Here is a 6,596-nt window from a genome sequence, read left to right as displayed (position 1 = left end):
CAGAGGGACAGAGAGAGGCTCTGTCCCTACACTTCTACAGGTACAACGGTTGAAGACGACGGAGATCTGAGCCGCCGCAGGCCCGGGGACGCCACCGACGAAGCCACACCCCTCGCCTGGAACCCGGGCTGGGATTCGGGTCTCAGATTCGCCCCCATTCTGCAGAGAAGGGAGGGGGAGAGGGGGACAGAGAGACAACAGAGACCCGAACTCGGTCGGACACGGACTCGGGCTTCGTCCCCCGGGAGAAGGGAGAAGGAGGGAGAAGGTAGGAGAACCAGGGCAGGCAGACCGGGGAGGCACGGAGGACGCACACCCGGGATGGTGACTCTCGGTCGGACACGGACTCGGGCTTGGTCCCCGGGAGAAGGGAGAAGGAGGGAGAAGGTAGGAGAACCGGGGCAGGCAGACCGGGGAGGCACGGAGGACGCATATCCGGGATGGTGACTCTCGGTCGGGCACGGACTCGGTCCCCGGGAGAAGGGAGAAGGAAGGAGAAGGTAGGAGAACCAGGGCAGGCAGACCGGGAAGGCACGGAGGACGCACACCCGGGATGGTGACTCTCGGTCGGACACGGACTCGGGCTCGGTCCCCGGGAGAAGGGAGAAGGAAGGAGAAGGTAGGAGAACCGGGGCAGGCAGACCGGGGAGGCACGGAGGACGCACACCCGGGATGGGGCCTCTCGGTCGGGCACGGACTCGGGCTCTGTCCCCGGGAGAAGGGAGAAGGAGGGAGAAGGTAGGAGAACCGGGGCAGGCAGACCGGGGAGGCACGGAGGACGCACACCCGGGATGGGGCCTCTCGGTCGGACACGGACTCGGGCTTGGTCCCCGGGAGAAGGGAGAAGCAGGGAGAAGGTAGGAGAACCGGGGCAGGCAGACCGGGGAGGCACGGAGGACGCACACCCGGGATGGGGCCTCTCGGTCGGGCACGGACTCGGGCTCGGTCCCCGGGAGAAGGGAGAAGGAAGGAGAAGGAAAGGAGAACCGGGGCAGGCAGACCGGGGAGGCACGGAGGACGCACACCCGGGATGGGGCCTCTCGGTCGGACACGGACTCGGGCTCGGTCCCCGGGAGAAGGGAGAAGGAGGGAGAAGGCAGGAGAACCGGGGCAGGCAGACCGGGGAGGCACGGAGGACGCACACCCGGGATGGGGCCTCTCGGTCGGACACGGACTCGGGCTCGGTCCCCGGGAGAAGGGAGAAGGAGGGAGAAGGTAGGAGAACCGGGGCAGGCAGACCGGGGAGGCACGGAGGACGCACACCCGGGATGGTGACTCTCGGTCGGGCACGGACTCGGGCTCTGTCCCCGGGAGAAGGGAGAAGGAGGGAGAAGGTAGGAGAACCGGGGCAGGCAGACCGGGGAGGCACGGAGGACGCACACCCGGGATGGGGCCTCTCGGTCGGGCACGGACTCGGGCTCTGTCCCCGGGAGAAGGGAGAAGGCAGGAGAAGGAAAGGAGAACCGGGGCAGGCAGACCGGGGAGGCACGGAGGACGCACACCCGGGATGGGGCCTCTCGGTCGGGCACGGACTCGGGCTCGGTCCCCGGGAGAAGGGAGAAGGAAGGAGAAGGAAAGGAGAACCGGGGCAGGCAGACCGGGGAGGCACGGAGGACGCACACCCGGGATGGGGCCTCTCGGTCGGACACGGACTCGGGCTCGGTCCCCGGGAGAAGGGAGAAGGAGGGAGAAGGTAGGAGAACCGGGGCAGGCAGACCGGGGAGGCACGGAGGACGCACACCCGGGATGGGGCCTCTCGGTCGGACACGGACTCGGGCTTGGTCCCCGGAAAGAAGGTAGAAGGAGGGAGAAGGAAAGGAGAACCGGGGCAGGCAGACCGGGGAGGCACGGAGGACGCACACCCGGGATGGGGCCTCTCGGTCGGGCACGGACTCGGGCTCGGTCCCCGGGAGAAGGGAGAAGGAAGGAGAAGGAAGGAGAAGGTAGGAGAACCGGGGCAGGCAGACCGGGGAGGCACGGAGGACGCACACCCGGGATGGGGCCTCTCGGTCGGGCACGGACTCGGGCTCGGTCCCCGGGAGAAGGGAGAAGGAAGGAGAAGGAAGGAGAAGGTAGGAGAACCGGGGCAGGCAGACCGGGGAGGCACGGAGGACGCACACCCGGGATGGGGCCTCTCGGTCGGGCACGGACTCGGGCTCTGTCCCCGGGAGAAGAGAGAAGGCAGGAGAAGGAAAGGTTTTTTCGCCACCGGGGGGCGCTGAGATAGGCCCTGTGTCCTATGGAAACTACATCTCCCATGAGCACCCGGTGCTCACTTCCTGTCTAAAATAGAGCCACTTCCAAACTAACTTTAAAAAAAAAATTAAGGTAAAATAAATATTTTTTAAATGTCCAATAAAATTATTTTTTTCAAGCATTACACTTGAAAATAATTTTTTTTTCAAAATCTCACTTAACTAATTTTTAAAAAAATTTTAAAGAAAGTATTTTTAAAATGTCCAAAAAAATTATTTTTTTCAAGCATTACACTTGAAAATAATTTTTTTTTCAAAATCTCACTTAACTAATTTTTAAAAAAATTTTAAAGAAAGTATTTTTAAAATGTCCAAAAAAATTATTTTTTTCAAGCATTACACTTGAAAATAATTTTTTTTTTCAAAATCTCACTTAACTAATTTTTAAAAAAATTTTAAAGAAAGTATTTTTAAAATGTCCAAAAAAATTATTTTTTTCAAGCATTACACTTGAAAATAAAATTTTTTCAAATTCTCAGTTACCCATTTTTTTCTAGGTAAACTGACATTAAGGTTCATTTAAAAATCTCAATCAAAAGGCGCGGGATCGCCCCGCGGAGAAGGAACGAGACAGAGGTACAGAGAGAGACTCTCTTCACCTATACTCCTACAGGTTCAACGGAACGGCGGGACGCGGGTCCGCGCCGCCGCCAGCCCGGGGACTCTGGCGGCCCCGCCACACTGCGCTCCTGGAACTCTGGCCTGGGAGCAGCCGCCAGATTCCTTCCCTTCCGCCGGAGAACCAGCGCGGCGGTTGCGTTTTTTCGCCACCGGGTGGCGCGGAGATAGGCTCTGTGTCCTGTGGAGACTACATCTCCCACGAGCACCCGGGGCTCACTTCCTGTCTAAAATGGAGCCACTTCCAAACTCATTTCTTAAAAAATTTTAAAGTCAAATAAATTTTTTTCAAATGTCCAATGAAATCATTTTTTTTCAAACGTTACGACACTGGAAAGTAAAATTTTCGCCTTTACAATCTTACTACAATCACAATTAAAATCAATTTGTGTCAAATTTAAATGGACGTTAAATTTTTTTTTTACATCTCCCATGAGCACCCGGGGCTCACTCCCTGTCTAAAATGGAGAATCTTAAAATCTAATTTTTAAAAAGTTTTTAAAGTTAAATAATTTTTTATTAAATTTCCAATAAAATTATTTTTTTAGAAAATTTTAAAAAATTGACATTTTTTTAAAATCTCAAAAAAATTTTTTTCAATTAGTATTGACTTTAAAATCTTATTACAATCTCGATTAAAATCCATTTCTGTCAAAATGAGATTGGACGTTAAAATTTTACTAAAATCTCAATTGAAATCAATTTTTTACTTTAAATCGACATTAGAATTTTCTTAAAACCTCAATTAAAATCAATTATCTACGTAAATTGACGTTAAAATATTTTTAAAATCTAAATCTAATTCCCTCATTTTCAATATAAAGGAGAGGAATTAAAACCCTGGGTGGATTCACAGGGAGTCAGTCCTGTGTGGCGAGCCCACCAGCCACCCGGGTCCACAAAAACTACATCTCCTACGAGGACCCGGGGCGCTCAATTCCGGTCCAAACTGGAGGCTCTTCCGGTTGGCCGGCAGTGACCGTGCCTGGTTTGCATAATGAGATTCAAATGAGCGTTGGATTTGCATATTGAGGTTGAGAACTTCATCTCCCATGAGGACGTGGGACTCACTTCCGGTGCAAAATGGAGTCACTTCCGGTTGTAGTCCAAAAGAGAACTACAACTCCCATGAGTACCCGGGGCTCACTTCCGGTCAGAAATGGAGGCACTTCCGGTTGTAGTCCAGCAAAGAACTGCATCTCCCATGAGGAACCCGGGGCTCACTTCCGGTGCAAAATGGAGGAACTTCCGGTTGTAGTCCAAAAAAGAACTACATCTCCCATGAGGACCCGGGGCTCACTTCCGGTTGTAGACCACAGAAGAACTACATCTCCCATGAGGACCCGGGGCTCACTTCCGGTTGTAGTCCACAGAAGAACTACGTCTCCCATGAGGACCCGGGGCTCACTTCCGGTCAGAAATGGAGACACTTCCGGTTGTAGTCCAGAAAAGAACTACAGCTCCCATGAGGATCCGGGGCTAACTTCCGGTGCAAAATGGAGGAACTTCCGGTTGGCCTGCAGTTACACTGCATAAACACCAGGGGGCGCTAGAGAATCTGTAGTCCACACCAAAAAACTACATCTCCCATGAGAACCCGGGGCTCACTTCCGGTCAGAAATGGAGGAACTTCCGGTTGTAGTCCACAGAAGAACTACATCTCCCATGAGGACCCGGGGCTCACTTCCGGTCCAAAATGGAGGAACTTCCGGTTGTAGTCCACAGAAGAACTACAGCTCCCATGAGGACCCGGGGCTCACTTCCGGTCCAAAATGGAGGAACTTCCGGTTGTAGTCCACAGAAGAACTACAGCTCCCATGAGGACCCGGGGCTCACTTCCGGTGCAAAATGGAGGCACTTCCGGTTGTAGTCCACAGAAGAACTACATCTCCCATGAGGACCCGGGGCTCACTTCCGGTTGTAGTCCACAGAAGAACTACGTCTCCCATGAGGACCCGGGGCTCACTTCCGGTTGTAGTCCACAGAAGAACTACAGCTCCCATGAGGACCCGGGGCTCACTTCCGGTCCAAAATGGAGGAACTTCCGGTTGTAGTCCACAAAAGAACTACATCTCCCATGAGGACCTGGGGCTCACTTCCGGTTGTAGTCCAGAAAAGAACTACAGCTCCCATGAGGACCCGGGGCTCACTTCCGGTCCAAAATGGAGGAACTTCCGGTTGTAGTCCACAAAAGAACTACATCTCCCATGAGGACCCGGGGCTCACTTCCGGTGCAAGATGGAGGCACTTCCGGTTGTAGTCCAGAAAAGAACTACAGCTCCCACGAGGACCCGGGGCTCACTTCCGGTCCATAATGGAGAAACTTCCGGTTGTAGTCCAGAAAAGAACTACATCTCCCACGAGGACCCGGGGCTCACTTCCGGACAAAAATGGAGGAACTTCCGGTTGTAGTCCAGAAAAGAACTACGTCTCCCATGAGGACCCGGGGCTCACTTCCGGTGCAAAATGGAGACACTTCCGGTTGTAGTCCAGAAAAGAACTACATCTCCCCTGAGGACCCGGGGCTCACTTCCGGTCAGAAATGGAGGAACTTCCGGTTGTAGATCACTGAAGAACTACATCTCCCATGAGAACCTGGGGCTCACTTCCGGTGCAAAATGGAGGAACTTCCGGTTGTAGTCCAGAAAAGAACTACATCTCCCATGAGGACCCGGGGCTCACTTCCGGTCAGAAATGGAATCACTTCCGGTTGTAGTCCACAGAAGAACTACATCTCCCATGAGGACCCGGGGCTCACTTCCGGTCAGAAATGGAGGCACTTCCGGTTGTAGTCCAGAAAAGAACTACATCTCCCATGAGGACCCGGGGCTCACTTCCGGTCCAAAATGGAGACACTTCCGGTTGTAGTCCAGAAAAGAACTACATCTTCCATGAGGACCCGGGGCTCACTTCCGGTGCAAAATGGAGGAACTTCCGGTTGTAGTCCAGAATAGAACTACATCTCCCATGAGCACCCGGGGCTCACTTCCGGTGCAAAATGGAGGCACTTCCGGTTGTAGTCCACAGAAGAACTACATCTCCCATGAGGACTCGGGGCTCACTTCCGGTGCAAAATGGAGGCACTTCCGGTTGTAGTCCACAAAAGAACTACATCTCCCATGAGGACCCGGGGCTCACTTCCGGTCCAAAATGGAGGTACTTCCGGTTGTAGTCCAGAAAAGAACTACATCTCCCATGAGGACCCGGGGCTCACTTCCGGTGCAAAATGGAGGAACTTCCGGTTGTAGTCCAAAAAAGAACTACAGCTCCCATGAGGACCTGGGGCTCACATCCGGTCCAAAATGGAGGCACTTCCGGTTGTAGTCCAGAAAAGAACTACATCTCCCATGAGGACCCGGGGCTCACTTCCGGTCCAAAATGGAGACACTTCCGGTTGTAGTCCACAAAAGAACTACATCTCCCATGAGTACCTGGGGCTCACTTCCGGTCAGAAATGGAGGAACTTCCGGTTGTAGTCCAGAATAGAACTACATCTCCCATGAGCACCCGGGGCTCACTTCCGGTCCAAGATGAAGGAACTTCCGGTTGTAGTCCACAGAAAAACTACAGCTCCCATGAGGACCCGGGGCTCACTTCCGGTCCAAAATGGAGAAACTTCCGGTTGTAGTCCACAAAAGAACTACAGCTCCCATGAGGACCCGGGGCTCACTTCCGGTTGTAGTCCACAGAAGAACTACAGCTCCCATGAGGACCCGGGGCTCA

This window comes from Mus caroli, unplaced genomic scaffold (assembly GCF_978045245.1).
Source record: "Mus caroli unplaced genomic scaffold, Mus_caroli_1 scaffold_5, whole genome shotgun sequence".
In the NCBI taxonomy this organism is placed as follows: Eukaryota; Metazoa; Chordata; class Mammalia; order Rodentia; family Muridae; genus Mus; species Mus caroli.
This window is presented reverse-complemented; position numbering follows the sequence as displayed.